This window comes from Candoia aspera, chromosome 1, assembly GCF_035149785.1.
Source record: "Candoia aspera isolate rCanAsp1 chromosome 1, rCanAsp1.hap2, whole genome shotgun sequence".
Classification (NCBI taxonomy): domain Eukaryota; kingdom Metazoa; phylum Chordata; class Lepidosauria; order Squamata; family Boidae; genus Candoia; species Candoia aspera.
Genome location: NC_086153.1, coordinates 97,731,359 through 97,758,512, shown reverse-complemented (window position 1 = coordinate 97,758,512; position 27,154 = coordinate 97,731,359). Strand labels below are relative to the sequence as shown.

The 27,154-nt window shown below is 39.0% G+C and overlaps 1 protein-coding gene across 1 annotated transcript in view; it reads left to right on the top strand.

Annotated features, from left to right (window-relative positions):
- The window catches only part of NKAIN2 (sodium/potassium transporting ATPase interacting 2), a 596,169-nt gene that overhangs the window by 400,038 nt on the left and 168,977 nt on the right, over positions 1–27,154 (top strand). The window lies entirely within an intron of this gene.

The following is a 27,154-nucleotide window of genomic DNA, read 5'->3' as shown; positions in this document are numbered from 1 at the left end:
AATATTACACTTCATAATAGAAATGTAGAATTGGAATTGTTGTTGTTTATTCGTTTAGTCGCTTCCGACTCTTCGGGACTTCATGGACCAGCCCACGCCAGAGCTTCCTGTCGGTCGTCGACACCCCCAGCTCCCCCAGGGACGAGTCCGTCACCCCTAGAATATCATCCATCCATCTTGCCCTTGGTCGGCCCCTCTTCCTTTTGCCCTCCACTCTTCCTAGCATCAGCATCTTCTCCAGGGTGTCCTGTCTTCTCATTATGTGGCCAAAGTATTTCAGTTTTGCCTTTAATATCGTTCCCTCAAATGAGCAGTCTGGCTTGATTTCCTGCAGGATGGACTGGTTTGATCTTCTTGCAGTCCAAGGCACTCTCAGAATTTTCCTCCAACACCACAGTTCAAAAGCATCTATCTTCCTTCGCTCAGCCTTCCTTATGGTCCAGCTCTCGCAGCCATATGTTACTACGGGGAACACCATTGCTTTAACTATGCGGGCCTTTGTTGTCAGTGTGATGTCTCTGCTCTTAACTATTTTATCGAGATTTGTCATTGCTCTTCTCCCAAGGATTAAGCGTCTTCTGATTTCCTGACTGCAGTCAGCATCTGCAGTAATCTTTGCACCTAGGAATACAAAGTCTTTCACTGCTTCTACATTTTCTCCCTCTATTTGCCAGTTATCAATCAAGCTGGTTGCCATAATCTTGGTTTTTTTGAGGTTTAGCTGCAAGCCAGCTTTTGCACTTTCTTCTTTCACCTTCATCATAAGGCTCCTTAGTTCCTCTTCACTTTCAGCCATCAAAGTGGTATCATCTGCATATCTGAGATTGTTAATGTTTCTTCCAGAGATTTTAACTCCAGCCTTGGATTCCTCAAGCCCAGCTTGTCGCATGATGTGTTCTGCATACAAGTTGAATCGGTAGGGTGAGAGTATACAGCCCTGCCGTACTCCTTTCCCAATCTTAAACCAGTCCGTTGTTCCATGGTCTGTTCTTACTGTTGCTACTTGGTCGTTATACAGATTCTTCAGGAGGCATACAAGATGACTTGGTATCCCCATACCACTAAGAACTTGCCACAATTTGTTATGGTCCACACAGTCAAAGGCTTTAGAATAGCCAATAAAACAGAAATAGATGTTTTTCTGAAACTCCCCGGCTTTTTCCATTATCCAGCGGATATTGGCAATTTGGTCTCTAGTTCCTCTGCCTTTTCTAAACCCAGCTTGTACATCTGGCAATTCTCGCTCCATGAACTGCTGAAGTCTACCTTGCAGGATCTTGAGCATTACCTTACTGGCCTGTGAAATGAGTGCCACTGTTCGATAGTTTGAACATTCTTTAGTGTTTCCCTTTTTTGGTATGGGGATATAAGTTGATTTTTTCCAATCTGATGGCCATTCTTGTGTTTTCAAAATTTGCTGGCATATAGCATGCATTACCTTGACAGCATCATCTTGTAAGATTTTGAACAGTTCAGCTGGGATGCCATCATCTCCTGCTGCCTTGTTATTAGCAATGCTTCTTAAGGCCCACTCAACCTCACTCTTCAGGATGTCTGGCTCTAGCTCACTGACCACACCGTCAAAGCTATCCCCGATATTGCTATCCTTCCTATACAGGTCTTCTGTATATTCTTGCCACCTTTTCTTGATCTCTTCTTCTTCTCTTAGGTCCTTGCCATCTTTGTTTTTGGTCATACCCATTTTTGCCTGGAATTTACCTCCGATGTTTCTAATTTTCTGGAAGAGGTCTCTTGTCCTTCCTATTCTATTGTCTTCTTCCACTTCTGCGCATTGCTTGTTTAAAAATAATTCCTTATCTCTTCTGGCTAACCTCTGGAATTTTGCATTTAATTGGGCATATCTCCCCCTATCACTGTTGCCTTTTGCTTTCCTTCTTTCTTGGGCTACTTCTAGTGTCTCAGCAGACAGCCATTTTGCCTTCTTGGTTTTCTCTTTCTTTGGGATGTATTTTGTTGCCGCCTCCTGAACAATGCTGCCAAATTCTGTCCAGAGTTCTTCCGGGACTCTATCTACTAAGTCCAGTCCCATAAATCGATTCTTCACCTCCACTGCATATTCCTTAGGAATATTAGTGAGCTCATATCTAGCTGATCTGTGGGTCTTCCCTAATCTCTTTAGTCTGATCCTAAATTGTGCAAGAAGAAGTTTGTGATCTGAACTACAGTCAGCTCCAGGTCTTGTTTTTACCAACTGTACAGATGTCCGCCACCTTTGGCTGCAAAGGATGTAGTCAATCTGATTTCAGTGTTGTCCATCTGGTGAAGTCCATGTATAAAGCCGTCTCTTAGGTTGTTGGAAGAGAGTGTTTGTTATGCAGAGTGAATTGTCTTGGCAAAATTCTATCAGCCTATGTCCTGCTTCGTTTTGTTCTCCCAGGCCATACTTACCTGTAATTCCAGGTGTCATTTGACTGCCCACCTTAGCATTCCAGTCTCCTGTGATGAAAATAACATCTCTTTTAGGTGTGTCGTCCAGTAGGTGCTGCAGATCCTCATAGAACTGCTCTACTTCAGCTTCTTCAGCATTTGTGGTTGGGGCGTATATTTGGATCACTGTGATGTTAGATGGCTTGCCCTGAATTCGAATTGAGATCATTCTGTCATTTTTTGGGTTGTATCCAAGCACTGCTTTAGCCACTTTACTATTAATTATGAAGGCTACTCCATTTCTTCTGTGGTCCTCTTGTCCACAGTAGTAGATATGGTGGTCATTTGATGTGAAGTGGCCCATTCCAGTCCATTTCAGTTCACTGATGCCCAAAATGTCTATCTTTAATCTTGACATCTCACCAATAACCACATCCAATTTGCCCTGGCTCATAGATCTTACATTCCATGTTCCAATGGTGTGTTGATCCTTAGAACATCGGATTCGCCATTCACCACCAGCACCGTCGGCTGCTAGCCGTCCTTTCGGCTTTGAGCTAGCTGCGTCATCACGTCTGGGGCTAGTTGAACTCATCCTCTGTTCCTCCCCAGTAGCATTTTGACCATCTTCCGACCTGGGGGTCTCATCTTCCGATGGTATACCAACATATCTCTGGTTGTACTGATCCATTTGGTTTTCATGGGAAGAATACTGGGGTGGGTTGCCATTACCTTCCCCAGGGATCGCATTTAGTCTGACCTCTCTGTCATGACCTTCCCATCTTGGGTGGCCCTTCACGGTTTAATGAATTGGGCTGGAAATTTCTGCATACAAATAATTAATGTGATGATAAAATCTTGTAGAATCAGAGTGGCAGGATGCTATTTAGCCCAACAAATTCAATTCTTTTCTGAGGATAGGAATCCAGATTAAAGCATTCCTGACAAATGACTGCTCAGTTTCTGTTTTATGTGTTTAAGGGATTCTAACACCTCTTCAGCTTAAGACTATTATTTCATGTCCTACTGTCTGGGAGAACAGGTTTTTACCTTCTTCTAAGTAACACTCCTTTAAGTACTTGAAAAGTGCTGTCTGTCTTCTTTCAAGATGAAACACATGTACTTATTTATGTGTTTATTTATTTAGCACATTTATGTGACTTGGCATCTAACAAAGGCACTCTCATTTAGTTCTAGTGGTCTCTTCTTGTAATAATTAGCTATCAGTCCCCTGATCATCCTCAGTGTCCTTCCTGTACCTGTTTCTGGATTTTCTTAAAACATGATGCCCAGAGGTACCAATAGTAGCCAAGATGTGGTTTGACCAGATATGATAGCATTATTACTGTCCGACATTTGGAGATTAGAGGCCTAAAATCACTTTTCACACAAACCAAGTATCCCCCATCCCATCCTTGTATATTTTTCCAAACTGAAGAACTTTACATATGTGTCTATTAAATATCATTGTGTTATTTTTGGCCCACTCCTCTAAACTTGTCAAAGTTATTTTCAATTTCTATTCTATCTTCCAGAGTACAGGATCTCACTCAATAAGTTATTCCAGTTTAGTAAGGGACTGTTGATGAGCTCTCTGAATACAATTTTCAGTCCAACTGTAGATCAGCCTAATAAGCCATTCAGCCCAAACTTAATTGTTTAATCAGAATGGCTTTGTCAAAAGCATTTGCTTTGTCAGATGCTTTGCTGAATACAAGATATACAGTATTCTGCTTGTAGCACTTCCACTGTCAGGAAAGGAAGTTACCTGATTAAAGAAAATGAAACAAGATTATTTTGAAAAGACTCATTCTTGATAAATTCATACTGAAGGTGCTGATTATTATTAAATTCATAATGTAGGTTGAAAAGTTTATGACTCAGTGTTTTTCCTGATTTTTCCTTGAGTGGTTTAATAAGCAGCACTTTTATTTTCTCACTTATTCTTGCAATAAATAAGTACTTATCTGACATTCTTAAGGTTTTTCACCTCCAGCCCATGTAAGATTTAAGTTAGAGTCCTCCTGATCACGTTTACCATGCTTCAGCCATATACATTCTTCCCATTGTTTGTGAGTTGCAGTTCATCTTGTGCCAGCAGTCTGTCATCCAAGAAACAAAGGCCATGTTCTTAGACACAAAATTTTCCCCCATCAATACAATTTCCAAAGCTAACTGTTAATCTACACTGTTCTTTCTGTTTTCACTCATCTTCCGTGAACAGGGTGGATGAGAATATTACCTGATGTTCTTCTGCTCCATCCTAAGTTTTGAAGTCTGAGGTGATGCAGTTTTAGCTTTTCATTGGTGCAGCCCGTTTATTGAACTAATTACGCTTAATACTTATTTTTGTTTTAGAGAATTATTCATATTACTTTGAAAATAAATTGATCAGAATTCATACTGCAGTCATATAAGCAATTAAATAAGAAGGGGTGTTTTTTCCCTTGACTTACATGACACATGGGATTCAGTTGGGAAAGAGCTGTCACTGTAGTTTGTGTGCCTGACTGAAGAGCAATGCCAAACCTCCTGATGCTTAATTCATCTAATGCACTCTATATAAAAGCAGTTCAATTTGAGAATCAAGGAATTCATCTCATTTGACAGATGTGAGATTCTTTCCAAAGAACCATATCGTAAGAAGTTTGAATGGACCACAACCAATTATTGATGCCTCTGAAATGGAGACCTCAACATTTTTGCTGATAGTTTTGTGTCTCCGTTTCCAGATGGTGGCTCTCACCAAAAGTCCTTTATACCAGCTAAGGCAGGTCAATATATCAGTGGCAGAGGATGTCCCAGGATCCACTTTGGCCCCTCTAACTAGGACTGGACTCAGTCTGATTTGAAATCCTGGAAAGTTACTGCCAAGCAGTCCTTAGACAATGAGCTAAATAGATCAATAACCTGACTCAGTAGGAAAGCAATTTCTTATGACTGACAGGCACTGGTTACTTCCAGAATGGATTAATTTAATGCACTGTAGCATTATGCCAGACTAATTCTGAAGAGGCTTTCTGTATCGGCTAGAATTTAGTCATTGTGGGAATGCAAAGAAGATAATCTCACTATCAGGGAGATGTTTGAATAAAGTGCTAGTGCTTTGATGAGAAACAAAGAGTTTGAGCCAAAACTGGAATTACTATATAGTACTCCATAATTGGTACATACAATAATATCAAAAGCAACTTTCAAGTCAGCAAATGCTGCAATAACAATTCTTTCTGATAATGTGTATTAATAAGCAACGAAAGATAAATAACTTTGACTGAGAAAGCCAAACATTCTCCAATGCCCTCTAAAAAGTTCTCCCCATAATATTATGGAGATTTTTTTTGCCTTTCAGGAGAAATATTATACAGAATAGAAAAGAAAAAAAAATGGAAGTGCTTAATGATGAAAGGTATTGATCTTACATTGCATTTTAAATATACCAGAGCAGGTCAAATGTTGACATGTCTAAGAGGCTGTGCATGATGGTTTAATTTCTCTCCACCCAGAGCTGGATGCCATGGAGGCAACTCAGGTCTCTTCAAGGCAAAGAGGTGACATGATATACCTCTATAAAGCACTTTGCTTCTGCTTGTATTCTCTTCGTTGTTTCTTCTGTCCTCCATTCAGTCTCTTCTGTTATTTGCAAAAGGATAGAAGCATCTTTATGTTTTTAACTTAATTATTGTAATATATTAGAAGTTATTCGAAAAGCTTTTGTTGTTGTTTTGGTTTTGGAAATAGAAGTAGTAGATGTAATGGTGAACTGGCTTACGTTTCTTGCTACAATTTTTCATACTCACTCAAGTATTTCCAGCCTCTATCTTGCCCACACACTCCCATTAATTAAGCCACATTATAGGGTCTGGAGTGTAATAATATATTAGTGATATCTCAGATCCTGTTATCAGTGAAGGCTTTAAAGTTAAAGTGAAAGTTTTCAAATTATGAAGATTTTTAAAAAAAATCTAAGTATAACATAAAAATCATTTCTCACTTCTAAATTACACTGCTTAGCAAATAAAGCAACAAATCTTTGCTGCAATTGACATACTGTTTTTAACAATGATTTCATCAGATGACCGACTCTCCTCCCAAAATGCACTGTAAATTCATTTCCATTTTAATAAAAAGCAAACATTTCCATGGCTGGGATTCTTGAAAATTTAACTTTATGGTGAATTTTATTTACTTCAAAGGAAGTAAGATACTGCATATACAGGACCCAAAGCTCAGCCCAAAGAGGTTCTGCTGAAATACTCCTGGAGCATATTGTCAGTGGTAGTCTATAATCATGTAGAAAAATAGCGGGCTTCCGGTGGGGAACATGGCTGACTGAACAGCTGTGTCTGCGAGCTTCACAGACAGAACTGGCAATGTGGCACTTTTTTGGGCTCGGGCAGGCTTTCACCTGAAGCCCAGAGCTTTTTCATGAATAAAGAAAAAGAATCATCCCATCTGCCCTCCAGAACGGCAACTTGCAGCCTGAGAATCGCAAACAGCGTTTGTGACAATCCGGTAAGAGCCACAGGGAGGCAGGGACATCATCATTTCCAAGCTGTGCTGTAGCCTTAAAGGTACACTAAGTCGAGCCACCACATTTCTAAATCACCCAATATATATTTTTCTAAGTTTACATACCCTACGAGAGGCTTTCTACAGCAAGAAGCAGCGGGCTCTTTTGGTGCTTATCGTTATTTCTGGATTATTATTATTTTTATAAAAATTTAAGTCTTGGCTTCTTTTCCTGTTTAAATACTAAGGAGAACTGAGAATAAATAATTGCCTCCCTACTACTATTTTTATATTGAATTTGAAGGATTTAATATTTTCCTACACATTGAATCTGCCGTTTTGAATTTTCAGCTTTCTGTTTTCACTTTCCTTGGGAGTTGTCTGTTAGCTTGTTAGCACATTTTCTCTTGTGTCAATTTCATTCAGAAATTTTCCATTAACTTATTAACTCCTATCTGCGCGAGTCAAGTATCTAGGGGACGCCATAATCTACTGCCTGAAACATGGGGGATTTCAAGGAGACTTTTTCAGAGTTCTGTTGTGAGCTTAAGCAGACCTTCAAAGAGATCTTTTCAGATTCCTGTCAAGCTATTCTGCAAGATATTCGGGACACTGGGGAAAATATCATTTCTAAAATGTGTCATCTGGCTGAGGACATTACGGAAGAAGATGAAGATTTTAACAAAGATAGAGATGTTTCTACTGACAGCAAGATTGAAGCAATGCCAGGCAAAGATTACATTCTGGTGCTGAAGGGGTTAAAGGGACAGTCTGAGCTGCAAATTACAAAGGGAGTTGTTTTTCTGAAGGAATGTTATGGGAAAGAAGAGGCTCTGTTCTGTGGAAGGTTTTTTGCTGAGAAGTCTGAGTTTCCAAGGGGGGCGTCTGGGCTGTTTGATTCCTGTATGAAAAATGCCTTCTGTGTAATATGGAGATATGTAAATGTTCTGGTATATTCTGAAGCAGGGTAAAGGTTTAAGAATGTTTAATGGGATTGATATTGAGGCTTCTATGATTTCATTTTTTTAATGATTCTGATTAAGATTTATTGGATTATTTTAAAGGTTTGTTTGATTTGTAAGACTTATAAGGTATAATAATAATTGCTTGGTTTTAGTTATAATAAGGTTAAAATTATTGTAGTATTATTAATTATAAAAGTAGACAACTTATATGTTTTTATAATCTGGTTTTTATTATAGTGGACAGAAATATATAGAATAGTGGTAGGAAGGAAATAATTAAATAAATTATTTTTGTGGGGAGGGAAGTTGATTTAGAAGTTTATATATTTCTTTTTTAAAAATATAAGGGGAAGGAGCAATGATATTCAGTGATTTTTACAATGTGCTGATGGTGTGGTTTATCGAAATAATGTGATCTTGGTTTGATACAGAGTAAGGGATTAATTATGGAAATTGTTTTATATTCTTGTTGTTGTAAGTTGGAAGTCACTTCCTTATGTAATCTTCAAATTTCTTTTTTCCTGTGTTTTACACTTTTTTAGTTTTTTTCTCTTTTTTTCTTTTTTGTAGTTTTTATCTTTTTTCCAAACTTAACAAAATTCTTATTTAAAAAAATATAATCATGTCAAAAAATAGCCTAAAAGCGACAGGGCTTTCATTATTTTCACCAGACTAATGACTGATCGCTTCCGGGTGAAAGCCCCAGGGCCACTGTAGCACCTGGGCTAATTTTACTGCTGTTCAAATTGAGCCATAGCTTTCTGTTTCCAGGTATTGCAACTCTTTGACCTTTAAGGAATCTGACTTGGTAAACTAGTCTCACTTCCTTACTATAATAATTAAGGTAGATGCCCAGTGATAGTGGCTGATGAACCCCGTAAATGGTTTATAATAACAGAACGACAGTAAAAGCTTTTGATTTTAATTGTGCACTAAAAGCAGATTGTGGTATCCTTTTCCATGAAGAGTAATATTTTAATTATGTGAGGGTAAGTACTGATGCTACCAGAAAGAAAGAATTTGCAGCATTTAAGAAGATCATAGATTTATGCTGAAGCATCATGAACTTGTGGGGGAGCAAACTAGGCTGTTCTTTTACTAAGGCTCATGATGCATGATTACTAATCTCTTCAATGCAGCACTTGCTAATAACACTCCAGTAGTAAGATCCACGTAGACTTTTGTGAAGCATTCCACTCAGATTTGCTCAGATTTGATGTTTATACAGCAGGAATACGGGTAAGAATACAGAGCACTCCAAACTGCCAGTGTTTTTCCTTATTGCTTTTCATAGGAGGGAAAATACGTCTGAAATGTGGACAAAACTTGTAGAGTCAGGGGGTAAACAAATAATTAAAAGCACTCATAGCTGTATGAGTCAGTGGAAGTTAAAAACTGAAATCCATACATGGGTGATACTTTGATAAGGACTAATACAAAAAAGTTCCAGAAGTCTTCATCAGGCAAGAAGCTTACATATCCTTTTGTGTTTTATTAGTTGTCTTAATGAAAGTATTTCCCATCTATGGATTCAAAATCTAGATGCCGTTCACCACAATTGTAAGGAAAAACTGAGTGATAAAATTAGGGTTTATAGAAATATGTAGGCTGCCTTGCTTCAGCAAAGGATCGTTACCTTGTCGTGGTGCTGGAGCTTGAGCACCTCAATGATGCCATGAGCTAAACCGTGAAGGGCCACCCAAGACGGGAAGGTCATGACAGAGAGGTCAGACTAAATGCGATCCCTGGGGAAGGTAATGGCGAACCCACCCCAGTATTCTTGCCGTGAAAACTAAATGGATCAGTACAACCAGAGATATGTCGGTATACCATCGGAAGATGAGACTCCCAGGTCGGAAGATGGTCAAAATGCTACTGGGGAGGGACAGAGGAGGAGTTCAACTAGCCCCAGATGTGATGACGCAGCTAGCTCAAAGCCGAAAGGACGGCTAGCGGCCGACGGTGCTGGTGGTGAACGGCGAATTCTATGTTCTAAGGATCAACACACCATTGGAACCTGGAATGTAAGATCTATGAGCCAGGGCAAATTGGATGTGGTTATTGGTGAGATGTCAAGATTAAAGATAGACATTTTGGGCGTCAGTGAACTGAAATGGACTGGAATGGGCCACTTCACATCAAATGACCACCAGATCTACTACTGTGGACAAGAGGACCACAGAAGAAATGGAGTAGCCTTCATAATTAATAGTCAAGTGGCTAAAGCAGTGCTTGGATACAACCCAAAAAACGATAGAAGGATCTCAATTCGAATTCAGGGCAAGCCATCTAACATCACAGTGATCCAAATATACGCCCCAACCACAAATGCTGAAGAAGCTGAAGTAGAGCAGTTCTATGAGGATCTGCAGCACCTACTGGACGACACACCTAAAAGAGATGTTATTTTCATCACAGGAGACTGGAATGCTAAGGTGGGCAGTCAAATGACACCTGGAATTACAGGTAAGTATGGCCTGGGAGAACAAAATGAAGCAGGACATAGGCTGATAGAATTTTGCCAAGACAACTCACTCTGCATAACAAACACTCTCTTCCAACAACCTAAGAGACGGCTTTATACATGGACTTCCCCAGATGGACAACACCGAAATCAGATTGACTACATCCTTTGCAGCCAAAGGTGGCGGACATCTGTACAGTCGGTAAAAACAAGGCCTGGAGCTGACTGTAGTTCAGATCACGAACTTCTTCTTGCACAATTTAGGATCAGACTAAAGAGATTAGGGAAGACCCACAGATCAGCTAGATATGAGCTCACTAATATTCCTAAAGAATATGCAGTGGAGGTGAAGAATAGATTTAAGGGACTGGACTTAGTAGATAGGGTCCCGGAAGAACTCTGGACAGAAGTTGGCAGCATTGTTCAGGAGGCGGCAACAAAATACATCCCAAAGAAAGAGAAAACCAAGAAGGCAAAATGGCTGTCTGCTGAGACATTAGAAGTAGCCCAAGAAAGAAGGAAAGCAAAAGGCAACAGTGATAGGGGGAGATATGCCCAATTAAATGCAAAATTCCAGAGGTTAGCCAGAAGAGATAAGGAATTATTTTTAAACAAGCAATGCACGGAAGTGGAAGAAGACAATAGAATAGGAAGGACAAGAGACCTCTTCCAGAAAATTAGAAACATTGGAGGTAAATTCCAGGCCAAAATGGGTATAATCAAAAACAAAGATGGCAAGGACCTAAGAGAAGAAGAAGAGATCAAGAAAAGGTGGCAAGAATATACAGAAGACCTGTATAGGAAGGATAACAATATTGGGGATAGCTTTGATGGTGTGGTCAGTGAGCTAGAGCCAGACATCCTGAAGAGTGAGGTTGAGTGGGCCTTAAGAAGCATTGCTAATAACAAGGCAGCAGGAGACGACGGCATCCCAGCTGAACTGTTCAAAATCTTGCAAGATGATGCTGTCAAGGTAATGCATGCTATATGCCAGCAAATTTTGAAAACACAAGAATGGCCATCAGATTGGAAAAAATCAACTTATATCCCCATACCAAAAAAGGGAAACACTAAAGAATGTTCAAACTATCGAACAGTGGCACTCATTTCACAGGCCAGTAAGGTAATGCTCAAGATCCTGCAAGGTAGACTTCAGCAGTTCATGGAGCGAGAATTGCCAGATGTACAAGCTGGGTTTAGAAAAGGCAGAGGAACTAGGGACCAAATTGCCAATATCTGCTGGATAATGGAAAAAGCCGGGGAGTTTCAGAAAAACATCTATTTCTGTTTTATTGACTATTCTAAAGCCTTTGACTGTGTGGACCATAACAAATTGTGGCAAGTTCTTAGCAGTATGGGGATACCAAGTCATCTTGTCTGCCTCCTGAAGAATCCGTATAACGACCAAGTAGCAACAGTAAGAACAGACCACGGAACAACAGACTGGTTTAAGATTGGGAAAGGAGTACGGCAGGGCTGTACACTCTCACCCTAACTTGTATGCAGAACACATCATGCGACAAGCTGGGCTTGAGGAATCCAAGGCTGGAGTTAAAATCACTGGAAGAAACATTAACAATCTCAGATATGCAGATGATACCACTTTGATGGCTGAAAGCGAAGAGGAACTGAGGAGCCTTATGATGAAGGTGAAAGAAGAAAGTGCAAAAGCTGGCTTGCAGCTAAACCCCAAAAAACCAAGATTATGGCAACCAGCTTGATTGATAACTGGCAAATAGAGGGAGAAAATGTAGAAGCAGTGAAAGACTTTGTATTCCTAGGTGCGAAGATTACTGCAGATGCTGACTGCAGTCAGGAAATCAGAAGATGCTTAATCCTTGGGAGAAGAGCAATGACAAATCTCGATAAAATAGTTAAGAGCAGAGACATCACACTGACAACAAAGGTCCGCATCGTTAAAGCAATGGTGTTCCCCGTAGTAACATATGGCTGCGAGAGCTGGACCATAAGGAAGGCTGAGCGAAGGAAGATCGATGCTTTTGAACTGTGGTGTTGGAGGAAAATGCTGAGAGTGCCTTGGACTGCAAGAAGATCAAACCAGTCCATCCTCCAGGAAATCAAGCCAGACTGCTCACTTGAGGGAATGGTATTAAAGGCAAAACCGAAATACTTTGGCCACATAATGAGAAGACAGGACACCCTGGAGAAGATGCTGATGCTAGGGAGAGTGGAGGGCAAAAGGAAGAGGGGCCGACCAAGGCCAAGGTGGATGGATGATATTCTAGAGTTGACGGACTCGTCCCTGGGGGAGCTGGGGGTGTTGACGGCCGACAGGAAGCTCTGGCGTGGGCTGGTCCATGAAGTCACGAAGAGTCGGAAGCGACTGAACGAATAAACAACAACAGGCTGCCTTGTGAATATGTAATTTTCCAATCACGTTTCTGTCTAGGGGGCATACTTTATTTATATAATGTATCTATAATATAGACTGAGAGAGAACCCTAGAAGTACAGACCAGATACAACCTTTCACATGTGATTATTAGAGTGATTTTTCTGAAGTTTGCTCCCTATCGAGTGCCTAATTTTCTCTGGATTGCATTTATTTATATTTTTCTGATTAGCTCAATTTATAGCCCATTTTCTAAATGGGATGGAATTTCCTCCTCACACAACAATCCTCTGAGGCAGGTTGTTATTATTTTAATTTTGCCTGTCAAGATAAAGTGCTGAGGCAGAAAGCTAGAGACTTGACATGCAGCAGCTTTGAGGTCTGAACATGGCCTTCTCACGTTCTGACGTTTGGAACTGTGGTTTCAAGCTAATTCTTGCAACAGACAGAAAAAACGTTTGCCAGCAGAAAGGAGTTTCTGGATTTTACCTACATATGAAAAAAAAAAAGTTCTACAGGGAAAAGGCAGTGACCACTATTGTTGGCAGAAAAATTTTATGCTTATTTCAAATGATTTTTTAGTTTCTCAATGTACTTGCAACCAAAATGGACATGAATAGCCCAATCTGTAACTAAAAGTATATGTAGTTTAGGAAAAGGCACAGAAAAAAAAATTATGTGTGGATAAAATGGAGAGGGGGAAAAAAACAAAAGCAAAGGTTCATTTTTGAAAATGAAAAACTGTGGCACAGTATGATTAATAGATTTGCCCATTCCCAATTGTTAGTTTGTGCATAATATTCATTCTTCCTGAAATTCTTCTTGATGAGAAGCTGTCAACTGTACATATGAGTTACCTATTACATTGATAGGCAGTGGGGTACTAACACGTTCATATACTATCTATGCAGCTATCTCATACATCACCAATAGAACTGACAAGGTATATACCATGATATGGTATGACAGCATGACAGTAATGAAAAGAGGGACAGAAGATCAGTCTGGAAAGGAGAATACGGCTCTTTACTGAACTGTCCATTTTATTAAGCAAACACTTCACTAAAACTGTCCATTTTAGAGATAACTGCTTCACTCAAGTGTAACTGTTCTATGGGAACAATGGTTTTGTCTGCCCAATATATTGAAACATAGCTACAAACATGAAGGACCTATCTGCAAAAAATCAAAAGGTTTGTTCATTAATATTGCTATGGTATTCTAAATGATAAAAAGTCATAGCATCACATGCTTTTTTCATAATTTTGCACTGAATATAATTGTGTGTTTTGTTGTGAACCTTGCACCTCCTTCCTTCCATCTTTGACTACTGTAATCTAAAATAGTACTGCTAGCAGGCAAGAAGCCAGCCTTGAATTCTAAGTGTGAACAACTCAAACATTACACATCTATGACCTAAAAGAACTTACTCATAACTCCTTGATATTGTTATTCTGTTTCAAGTAACAAAAAGTTTCAAGAAATGCAGAATCATGGGATTCTATTTATTTTATTTATTCAATTTGTATTCTACCAGATTAGCTATAGACTCAGAGTTGTTTACAATGGCAATCAAAAATAAAACATCCACAATATTAAAACAACCGCATAAATAACAAATAATAAAAATTGCTAAAGGAAATCTAAACAGTTTACAGTAAACATACACATCATAGTAATAATAATATTCCTAATAATAATAGCAACATAGAATGAAATAAAATCAAATGAACAAAATAAAAATAAAAATGGCAACAAAAAAACTGCCTACCAAATACAGTTTGGAAAAGCTCCTTCTAAAATAGCTTCTTAGCATGAGGTTTCCACTCATAAGAACATTCACATGAGAAAAGATCATTGGACCATACCATCTCAGCATATATACAGGTAGTCCTCACTTAGCGACCACAAGTGGGACTGGCAACTCCATTGCTAAGCAACATGTTTGCTAAGCAGATAATCACATGACTGTGATGGGCTTACAACATCACTTCCCATTCAGTCATTAAGCATGACATCACGTGACTGCAACTTGTGATTTTACTTCTGCATTCTCCATTAACTCTGCTTGTGGGAAGCCAGTTTTAAAGTATACAGATGGTGATCACATGACCACAGGATGTTGCAACAGTCACAAATGCAAGGATTGGTCACAAAACTTTTCTTTTACACTGCCATAACTTTGAAGAGTCATTAAACACAGTCAGTAAGCAAGGACTACCTGTACTATGTATTCCCATGCCTGTGCAGTTTATGTTAGCCTTGTATTTCCATTCAGCCCATTCAGCTCTACATGCTGATTTGTTACTTTACATCTTGAGTAACTTATAGTGCATTCAAGGTTGAATGGGAAAGAAGGAATTACTTTTAAAGATTCCTTCTAGAAATGGTTAGTGCAGCCCCATTTAGAGAAGGATCATGGCTATATTTGTTCAGCTTTCATTCTAAGTATTATCATTGAGATCAGCTGTTCTAGACCAGAACTTCTTCAGAATATGTGGGCTTAAGAATTGCCATGTATAAACAGGCAGTCCTCCTCAAGTCCTGCTGTGCTGCCTCATCATGGTGGATGTATGCGTTGTGTGTGTTCCTGGGAGGGATGAGTGAAGAATGTTGGGTGTATATGCCAAGAGTACACCCAAAGCATGAAGGTCATCCCAGCTGCTCATGTCAGGAAAGCAGGCACTTATATCAGGCAGCAGTGATATAGGAAGATGCTTGAGGCGGATGATAACTCTAGTGACAATGGCAAAGGTATAAATTAATACTGCACAGGAAGGCAATGGTAAACCACTCCTCTATTATTACCAAGAAAACCACATTGATAGAAAATGTAAAATGATTGACAATATAGTGCCAGATGATGGGCCCCTCAAGTCAGATGGCACTCGACATGCTACTGAGGAATTGCTGAGGATCTTTTGGAATAATATTGGTGTTTATGATGTGGCTAGATCAAAGCCTTCAAGACATGTAGTTGCTGATCTTGCCATACAGGAAAAGAAAATCTGAAGCTGCAAAGACAGAATTACAGTAGGAGTATGGAATATAAGAAGCATGAATATGAGAAAGCTCAACACAGTGAAAGATGAAATAGAACAACTACAAATTGACACCTTAGGCATCAGCAGATTGAGATGGACTGGGATCGGACACTTTCAGTCAGACTACATGAAAAACAAGGGACAGCATTGCTTTTATAGTTAGGAAGGTATAGCAAGAACTACACTTGATCTTAGCCAAAAGGCTGAGAAGCAATTATAACAAAAACAAACCATGGAAATTGCCAAGAAGAGAAAGGAAGCCAAAGAAAAGAAGGAGAAACATCTCAGAAAGGAACTTAATAAAGACGTTCAGAGACATGTTAGAAAAGGCAAGAAGCAGTATTACAGCAAAATTTGTAAAGGCACTGAAGATGGAAATGGACATGGGAAAACAAGAAAAGTCATTCAGAAGGAAGTTCCAACCTTCACTGGTATACTAAAGAATGACAATGTACCGATAGTAAATTATTCAAAATAGATAAAACTAAGACGGAAGGAGTATACTGAAACACTGTACAGTAGAAGTGTCAACACCCAAGATACCTTAGAAGATATTCCCTGTTTACAAGAACTTCTAGTCCTAGAAGATAAAGTTAAATCAGCACTCTGGTCATTACCAAGTCAGAAGGCTACAGGAACTTACAGAATACCCACTGAAATACAGCAAACCACAAAAAAGAATTAGTAAAGCTTTTAACCAAGCTATGCCAGCAAATCTAGAGAACAACACAGCAGCCAAGAGATTGGAGTAAGTTAATTTACATTCCAGTACCAAAAAAGGAGACTTAACATGAGTGTGCAAAGAGACAGTTTGGTGTAGTGGTTAAGGCATCAGACTAGAAACCCGGAGTCCAGGAGTTCTAGTCCCACCTTAGGCACAAAGCCAGGCAGGTGATCTTGGGCAAGTCACTTTCTCTCAGCCCTAGGAAGCAGGCAATGGCAAACCACTTCTGAAATCTTGCCAAGAAAACTGCAGGAACTTGTCCAGGCAGTCACCAGGAGTCAACATTGACTCAAATGTACCCCCTCCCCCCAAAAGTTGTACCTAATACTACCTATTCCAGTTGTTCCCAGCTTTTGATTTGAGGACTCATGGATTTGCTCCAGACCTCCATCTCTTTCAGCTTCTTTGAAGTAGAGCCAACTGCTAAGACACTACAGCTAATGGCTAATGACAACAGGTAGGACAACCAGCCTTAGAACTGACAATGAAGATACAGGACTGGAGGATATCTTCTGCCTTTTAAGTTCAACCATCAACAGTAAAGGAACCAGCAGTCAAGAAATACACCACAGACTAGTACTTGGTAGCATGGCCTTAAGGCCCCAGAAAAGATATTGAAATGCTGTGATGTATCTATACTGACAGATAGAATCATGCAAGTCATGGTATTCCCTGTGACATTCTATGGAAGTGAAAGTTGAACTTACTCTTCCTATCAAGTATTGAAACTTTTGAACATTGGTGTTTGAAAAGACTCCTTAGAATACCATGGACAGCCAAGAAAACAAACAAACAAATCATTGAACAAATCAACCCACAGTTCTCACTCAAGGCACAAATGACCAGACTCAAATGTTTGTGCTTTGGACACATTATACAAAGACCTAGCCCTCTAGAAAATGCCCTAGCCCTCTAGAAAATGCCCTAATACTAATACTGAGAAAGGTAGAAGGAAAGAGAAGACGACAACCCGCAGCAAGATGTTTGGACTCAGTTACAGTTGTGATGGGTGTATCACTGGAAGACCTGAAAGACCAGGTTAGGGACAGATGGTCATGAAGAAAATCTACCTATATGGTCGTTAAGAGTTGACAACGACTTGATGGCACACAATCTATCAATCAAATGAGGAATAGCTTGGAAAAATAATTGTGAGTGAAGAAGATGAATCATATCATGGCAAACACAAGATGTAAGTTTGCTGGAGCGTTTTTTTTTTTCCTTTAAGAGAAGGAGTCTGAGAGCTCAGAAGAATAGTCCTTCAATGCTTTCAAATACAGTAAAAAACATAAACGCATGTTTAGAATTTAACTCAGTAAAAATCTGGTCTCAGCTCTCAATTTTGTCTTGCTGTTCCTGCTGTTGTGTTTATTTATCTGCTGCTTCATTGATGGTAGTGAATTGGCAGTGTGGCAGATGAAAGCCTGTTTCTGAAATAAGATTAATATTGGCTTCCTTCACCACTTTGAGGCAACCTTGTAATTTGTAAAATTGAGCCCTTGATCATGCTCTTTAGAGCAGAGCTTGAAGAAAGAAGATTTGCAAGTACCCTCTCCCATATAAGCCTTCCTATCATCTCAAAATCTTGGTGAATTTTTCTGGGGAAGTTTTTTTTTAATTAATATTGCAATTTTATGCATGTTTATCCAGAAGTAAATGCTGTTAAGTTCAGTGGGTTTTACTACCTGTTATGTGAGTATACTTTCTGGTGTGTGTGTTTTGCATTATAGTTAAGGTAAAGGCAGCAATGTAGTACTGGCATCCATTTAATCTTTATTACATCAGTGAAGAAGATGACAACTACTTCCATGTTTATCAACTGAAATCAATACTTGTTTCTTAAAATTCAACCAGTCAGACTACAGAGTTCAATTTCATTTCCTGTGTCCAAGGCCAACTCACTTATTTTTTCTTTTAAAATGGCTCATTTTAAAAACTCATCTTTTGAGTCAGTAGTATAAAACTAAATGCATTGATTCCATAAACTGCATTTTCAGTTCAACACAAATAAAGGGAGTGTGATTTCTAGGCTGATTCATCATGATTCATCATTGGGACATAGTTCTTACCTGCCATAGTGAGGGTGTATAAAGCAGATCTCCTAAAGAAGATGTTAAAAGCTCACCTTTTGTATACTGTACCAGTGCAATCTTTGTAATAGCATAATATATTAGCTATTTGTAATTGGGAATGCAGTTTGTAAACATAAAAGCATGGTCTGAAATGGTCAGTTGTCTCATCATAGACTTTTATAGACCATATAACCTCAAAAAATCATATTATTTCTCTTATGTTTCTTTGAAACTGGCTTTTCCCCCCTAAGATGGTGCTTGGATGATATGACTGTTCCTAAGTCTCAGTGTGCTTTTCTCAGGAAAGAATTGGTAGGCTTGTTTTGAGACAAAGCAGATTTTTTTTAGTAATACATCTTGTTGATGTAGGTGTCCACAGTCACCATAAGTCATCAATAGTCCTGGGGGTACCATGAAAGTGGAGGCTGGAAGTGTGGACACAAGGAAGAAGAAGGAGAATGGGAATGCAGACATGCAGACATGCAGGAAAAAGAAAGAGCAGAGAGAGAGAAGGAAGAACAGAGGATTCCTGATGGCCCTTTGAGATGGGGATCAGAGGTCCTCAAATGGAGATTGAAAGCTTTTGCTAGTAGGGGAAGGTCTCCATCCCCTGAGGGGGAGGGGGATATCTAGAAAGGCACAGGAATTCATGGCTTCCATGGCAACTATGGGATTGTCCCAGGTGATTAACCCATGTTCAACCTGCTCTTTATCTTGTATCAGATGGCATATGATCTTAAGATGGAATACACGATTAACAGTCCTTTGTCACAGTGGTCAATACGCAGCTTGTTACCACCTATAATCCTGGCAAAGTTGAAAGACCAATCAAGATGATCTAACCAGATGCTTTATGGATCCAGTTGGTTTTCTACAGGTGTGTGGGGACTAGGCACCTGGTCAAGCTTTGGAATTCTACAAGAGTACTGGACATTATTGTTCTGTCTCTGTATGCTGATACCAGGGAGCTCCTTGGTTACTGAGAAGCACCAGGAGACAAAGTGGAAGAAGCAAACTGATAGTGAAGGAAGGAAGAAGAGTATGATTAACACTGGTGTAATCCCAGGCTACATTGTGGCAGTAAGAACACACATAAAGGACTCCTTTTTTATTGCTTAAATAAAATGTCATTCAGCATCACTGTTCTAAATACTCTTCACCTACCCATCCCCAAATGGGGAAGGACAAGCAAGATGAACTCCCCCCCAGCTGCTGTGACATGTTTGCCAGACAGTTGATAGATAAATCTATCCATATTCACTTGGATTTGGACTCCACATAGGTAGATTCCAATATGTTCACCAGGACAATATATTGTGAATCATCTGGGATTCATTTGAGGTTGTTGATTTCCAGGGAAGTATATAATGTTCTCTGCAACATGAGTTCTACCACCTGTGGGATGGATTTATCCCCTGCTTGACTCCTTCTCCCTGCCTCCAATCTTCCTTTTTAGGGAAGATTTTGGAGGGCTCAACATACAGAGAATCCTAGTTGGAGAAGATTATCTAGATCCCTTTCTGTTGGGGTTCAGACCTGGGTGGAAACTACTTTAGTTAACCTGGTGGCTGACCTTCATTAGAGAGAAGAGAGTGCAGTCCTTCTAGTTCTGAGTTACTTCTCACACTGATTGGAATGACAATTACCTACACAGTGAACAGATATAGATTGCCCTGCCTTCCAAAAAAGGCATGTTTCCAGATCCTCCATAGAAAAAGCAGAAAGAAACAGACAAGAGTTTTGTCACCCTAAATTGCCTGTGTATAGGTGTCTTATCTGAAAGTAGGGTGCTCTCTGGCATACTTGTGTTGTAACTTTAACCTTCCTTCCAATAAATATTCTTAATCGGACCTGTTTGAGTGTTGTTTGTTGACTTAACTTTTTCCAGGCTAGACTGGAAGGAGGGAAGTCTGACACTGAAGAAGTCTCAACAGCATTCGATACTATTGACCATGATATCCTCCTGAGTTATCTGCAGGGGTTAGCATGGTGCAACTCCTTCCTGAGCAGGAGGTTTCAGTCAATGCTGGAGAGCAGTGGTCAAACTGCTGGCCTTTCCTTCGTGGGTGCCATGGGGCTTAATAATTGCATGGGGTTTTTAAAATGTTAGAGTTAACATTTTTTTTAAAAGGCACTACATGTTGATATGTAATATTATATATAAACACTGTTATTCTATAATTATATTACTATTGTATAACAGGCTATACACTGTAGGGAAAAAAACTATCCTATTATATAATAATCTATATATTATAAAAAGAAAAAAGAAAAGCCTTTATACTAAACTACATAAAATAAAAATAGGAAAAAATACAGGAGACCAAAAAAAAAAGAAATTTTAAAAACATTTCAAATGAAGAAGAAAACTTGAAAAATAACAACTACATTTGATCTTAGTGAAAAGACCAAGTAGATGCATTGAGAATAATGTTTCATTAAAAGACATGCAGCATGATTATTGTAAGTGCAAAATGGAAAGACCTGGCAACACCTACAACAGGAATGGCTGGTGAAGATGAGAGAACTCGCTGAAATGGCCAAACTGATTTTTTGATTAGTGAAAAGATAATATCTATGTTTATTGGTGACTGGAAATCCCTTATAGACGTTTGTGTCAAAAAGAAAAAAATGAACTTATGATTTATGGTTTGGATGATTAGATAGGATAGATTATACAAAGAAGACAGTCACAATGTAACTTTAGAGAGAGGTGTCAGTTCATAATTGTACTTACAACTGCTGTAAAGAAGATTGAAAGCTACTTCTTTATATCTTTTTTCTTTCTTTTCTACTTTTCTGCTACTCTTTTTGTACCTTTAGGTTTTTTTCAATTTTTTTCTTTTTCTCTTTTCTTTTTCACCCTATTTTGTATTTCGCTCTATTTGCATTAATCTTATTCTTGTGTTTAAAATTTGAGAGAGAGAGAGAGAGAGACATGTTTTAGCAATGTTTTAAAATTACTGTGTTTGGAGAAGTAATTACATATATTAATTTGACTGTTGGCAAGGTTTAACATTTTTGGATGTGCATTTTCTTTTGAAGTATATATTTATTACATGGAAATTGATAGCTGGAGAACAGAAATGAATTCTCCATGGCCTTCTTATTGCTAAGAGACTGGTCCTTTAACATTGGAAAAATGAATTATGGCCCCAATTACTCAGCAGATTGAAGAACTGATGTTAGTTTCAGCTTATGAATGAGTTGCTTACAAGGGTAGATTATGTATGGATGATGAAATTGAGATATGGTCATCCTTTATTGAAACTGTTATGTAAAACACATAGACATGTAGAGATATAGGTAAAGGTAAAGGTTTCCCTTGACGTAAAGTCCAGTCGTGTCCGACTCTAGGGGGCGGTGCTCATCTCCGTTTCAAAGTCTTGGAGCCGGCGTTGTCCATAGGACACTTCCGGGTCATGTGGCCAGCATGACTCACGGAACGCCGTTACCTTCCCGCCGAAGCGGTACCAATTAATCTACTCACATTTGCATGTTTTCGAACTGCTTGGTGTGCAGAAGCTGGGACGAGCAACGGGAGCTCACCCCGCCGCGCGGTTTCGAACCGCCGACCTTCCGATCGACAGCTCAGCGGTTTAACCCACAGAGATATAGACAGACACAAAATACAGATATGTATGTATAAGAAGCCTATGCATACATACAGTGTGTGTGTGTGTGTGTGTGTGTGTATGAATGTTATTGTTACATTGCTTTTTTGTTTCGTCACTGTGATTCAATTTTTGAACAGTGAATTGAACCTAGACCATACAGAATCATGTTGTCTTTTGATATGAAACTAGTTCAGAGGCTGAGAGCCAACAAATTTCCAGACTATAAAAGCCACCTTTTATAGTCTGGCAAACAAATGTTTTTCCAGGTATACGTAATCACCCTCTTTGAAAAAGTCCAGGCTTGATACACCAAAGTTTATCATAAATTGACAGATTTTAGATTTTATGGATATAATATAACAAAGCATTGATATATTTGGCCTGTAACCACCTTCCAAGAACCTGCTTCATTATAGTATTAATACCTATCCAGTAAAGAATTACAGGTGGGCATACTCATAACATACGTTCCTTCAAATTTATTTATTATAAATCAATTATAAATTATAAAATAAATAAATTTATTCAAATTTATAATTCTGTCATAGAACAGATGACAGCCAGCCATTTTAAAATATTCTTTTATAGGTTCAGTAAACCCCAAAACTATGTTTTTGCTGAAATGATCAAGTTTTTAGGCCATGAGACCCATCTAACATTCCTTAGAACCTGAAGCTGAGTAGTAGAATATTGCAGTTCAGTGCCTCAGGTCTGTTACCAAAACAAGAGGCATGTGGAAATGGTCCTTCTACCCAAAAGAAAGTAGCTTCAAGCACGTCTGTCTGTCTGTCTATTTTTTTTATTTAGCCTTCCAGTCAGTTTTTGACTCCTGGCAACTGCCTGGACAAGTCCCTGCAGTTTTCTTGGCAAGGTGTTTCAGAAGTGGTTTGCCATTGCCTTCTTCCCAGGGCTGAGAGAGAGTGACTGGCCCAGGTTCACCTGCCTTTGTGCCTAAGGCAGTACTCAGGGTCTGCTGGTTTCTAGCCTGGTTTTCTCAAATTCTTGTATCTTTTCCTCTGGCTGTACTGTAATGTGAGAGCCAGTTTGGCATAGTGGTTAAGCACCAGGCTAGAAACCAGGAGACCATTCTAGCCCTGCCTTAGGCATGAAGCCAGCTGGGTGACCTTGGGCCAGTCACTCTCTCTCAGCCCTAGGAAGAAGGCAATGGTACATTATAGCCTAAATACAAGAATTTGAACCTTGATTGCTGTAAATAGCATCTGATACATAGCAGTCACTGGAATGCTTTCATAATGGTTTACTTGGCTTTTCTACCATAAATTTACTTATCAGAAGCTCTTGTGTCCCCTATTTATCTATTGTGAGGCTAGTTTGGTAAGAAAAGTCTGTCAGAGGGTTTATATGGGACTAAATACATTAAAATGACACTCAGCAAGATAGGGGCATTGTTCTTCCTGAAACCATTTGATTCCATACAGGCTCCATGTTGCCTCTGTATGGGGGTCACATTTCCTCTATAGCAGCAGGTCTGAGATTTCAGGCTTCTCCTAGACTCTCAAATACTGCTCAAACAACAGGTGAAATCCATGGCCAAGAAAGCCTTTGTAAGCCACTTGTAGCACTTTCTGGAGCAGGAAGCTTTGCCCAGAGTGACTCATGCCCTTACCAATTTGAGGCTGGATTCCTGCAGTGTGCATTACACAGGGCTGCCTTTGAAAACTATTGGGAAGCTGTAATTGGTGCAGAATGTGGTGGCATGCTTGCTAGCAAGTGAAAGCCACTTAAGGCATGTGAGACCTGTCGAAGAGTGCTGCGCTGGCTAGGTTTCTGAGTGCAAATAAACTGCTGTTCTTTACCTGCATAGCTTGACACTCAGTAATCTTCAAGTGCATTTCCTTTCAAAGTGAATCTGCCTGTTTTGTGTCTGTGACCTGGAGGAGGTACTTTGGTTCTCCCCCAAGAGGTGCTTAGAGTGAGGGTCTTAACGGGGCCCTGATCTTATGGAATAGCCTCCTCCACACATCTGAATTGCCCCTATACTGCTACCTTTTAAGAAGCCAATAAAGATTATTCTTTCACCTGGTTTTGAGGGCATAAATAGCTATGCTGATGTTATCTTTCAGAGTGGGTGCTAGTTTGGGGGGGTAGCTCTGGTTTAATTGATTTATTAATTGTTTATATAAAATGGTTTTAGTTTACGGTTATTTTTATGTATGTTTTGATTGAAAATCAACTAGAGTTATTGGAATATGTCAGTATATAAATATTGTGTTAAATAAATAATTGATTGGGTTAGGAGGCATAATTATCACCTGGACACCTACTACCTAATGTTCATATGGAAGAGTGAATCATCTGAATGTGACGTATGGGAAAATTGTGCTCCCTGTGAAGAATTTGTCACAATAATTAGGGTGAATTAATTCCCATAAGCACATTTGAAGGGAAACTATTTTATCTGGAAGCAGGAATGACAGACTGCTCTGAATCAAATAGTTAAGGAGTTGCCATATTATGTAACCTTTCTGATTTTATCTGAAATTTGCACAAGGGTTTTTTTTCTTCTGGTTTTTCACTTCTCAGACTTTATAACATTATTAATCGCTAGGGTCATAATGTGGATAAACTTGGTTTTGCACAAAAAGATTTAACGTTTTGTCTTTGAACAGCATAGACTTTTAGATATTCTTATTGCTACACAGACAACCCTCTGCTCAGGAATTATTTTTAATAGTCTCTTACACAAGGGCTGCAATGTGTGAAAAAGCCACTACAATGTGGACAAATTGTGGAGATCAGAATTACACATTCTTTTTAGAATCACAGGGTTGGAACAGGCAATTAAGGCCATTGATTCCAACCCCATACCCAGTGCAGTAATCCAAATTAAAGGATTGCTAAGTGATAGCTACTGTATCTAGCCTCCATTTACACATCCAACAAAGGGAGCCTACCACGTCTTTGGTAACCTGTTCCATTCTACAGCGCTCTTTCTGTTCAGAAGCCTTTTTCTAATGTTCAATTAGCCTTGAGCACATAATGGGAATGATCTGACATGCCCTGGCTGGTAAGTCACAGCGTTTTGTCTCTGACAGATAAGAATGGAGCAGTCAATGAAATTGTCATACTGCACCATTCCTACAGTTATTGGTCTGAATCCAAAGTCAGTCATAAATGTCTCCAGATGGTGTAGGATTTTCTGAAGTGCTTTGTTTAACTGTGCTTTTTAATAACCCCACAGCAGTTGTACAAGTCAAACATTTAAATAGTCTCTAAAACAAAAGTGCCAAAATTGCTATTGTCATTACTGATAGATTGGGCAAATAGTAGCTGGTAATAAAGCTGGAAGGAAAAAAATGTCATAAACATCAGAGTCAAATTCATTAAATCTTCTTATGCTTAGTATAATTCTAGCATTTGTACATTATATAGAATAAAAGCCAGGCTGGTGAATATGAAGAAGTGGGGTGTGGGGGAGAGATCTAATTCAGTAGTTCTTTATTATTAGTATGTATATGCTGTATTTTGGCTAAATCAACATTTTTTTAAAAAAAATCATACCTTAAAAACATACTTTTTGAAAACATAGGAACTTTCAATACAACACAGGAAGCAGATTAAAAGGCCTCGTTAAAAAGATGTTTTGAAATAGTCTTTCTAAAAACCAAAGCAATGGAGGCTATTCATAGCATCTAGCACATGCCGCAGCTTAGGAGAAACAATCTGTCAGGTTTTAAAAACTACTGGGGATTCTCCAGACCGGAGTCTGCTGCTGGAGAAAGTGAGTTCAGAACTAAACAGAGATCATGCCAATTTGGAACTATAATGGACCTCTTTGATTCTATTACATGCATGAGTGACTTCCTGGTGTAGCCCAGCAGAAACCTTCTTTGAAATGAGTGTCAAGGACTATGGAGAAACTGATCATTTATCTGAAATAATGTTATTTCTCTGGTTTATTCTGTTTGTGCAACCACTGGAAAAAGATTTCCCTTCTTGACAGAATCATTTGACAGGCCTTATCAATGAGAGAAAAAAAATCTCCTATAATAAATGGGTTCCTTATTAATTTTCGTACTGTTAGGTTAAATACTACATTGCACATTAAGTGTCTTCTGAAAACTTCCTTGTAATAAATTGTACAGCTTGCTTCTTTGTTCTTCCAGGCTGAAGGATTCAACATTTTGATTTGTTTTTCAGCAAGAAAAAAATGTATTAGTCTAAAAGTGTGGAATATTAACCCTTTACGAACTGAACTATGGTAAAGCAGTGTTCCTGAGGTAGGTAGAAATTCTTCCCAAGAGAATTCATATTCCCTACTACTAGGTCTTCCAAACAGATGCCTTAAGCAGTTGTTTTAAACACACACACACACACAGGTCATTATTACTGTGTACTTCTAATCAGTGCTTTGCAAATATCCATTCTATGCTCCTCTTTCCCATTTGTGTAGATTTCCAGAGCATAGTGGAAGCAGAACTATCTTTTTCCTTTCTTGAAATCTCTTTCCCCAGTGATGTCTGGGCATACCATCCATGACTTTCCGGCTCTGTTGACTGATTAGCCTCAAGGCCACTGGATATAGTACTCATTTAGTGACTACCTCAGTTAACAACCTTTCACAAATAAGATAGTAATAAATGGTAATAAACATTCATTTTCCAATCAAAGCGTGCATTTAGAACCAAATTTCACATGCCTGATAACCAGTCTTCAGTGTGAAACTGATTAAGGTCTGGTCAGTTTCAGGCAGCAACTGCCTGCTGGTTGTGGGGTTCTAATCAATTAATTAATCAATTTAAATCTAATCAATTAAAACAAGCACAGAGCTGAGCTTGTTAACTTGCAGTTAGCAGTTTTAGGGATGCACTAGGCTGTAGAGAAAAGCTGCTCAGGAAGAAATAACTTGTTTAGGCAATCTCTCCACCCTGCGAGGGGCAAAAAAAAAAGGGGGGGTTAGGCATAGGACACTGTATGAGAGAATTTTATCAGAATGAGACAGCAGCAACCAGTAATCTTTGCAGCATCTCTGTCTCAGTCATGTGTTCACTTAGCAAC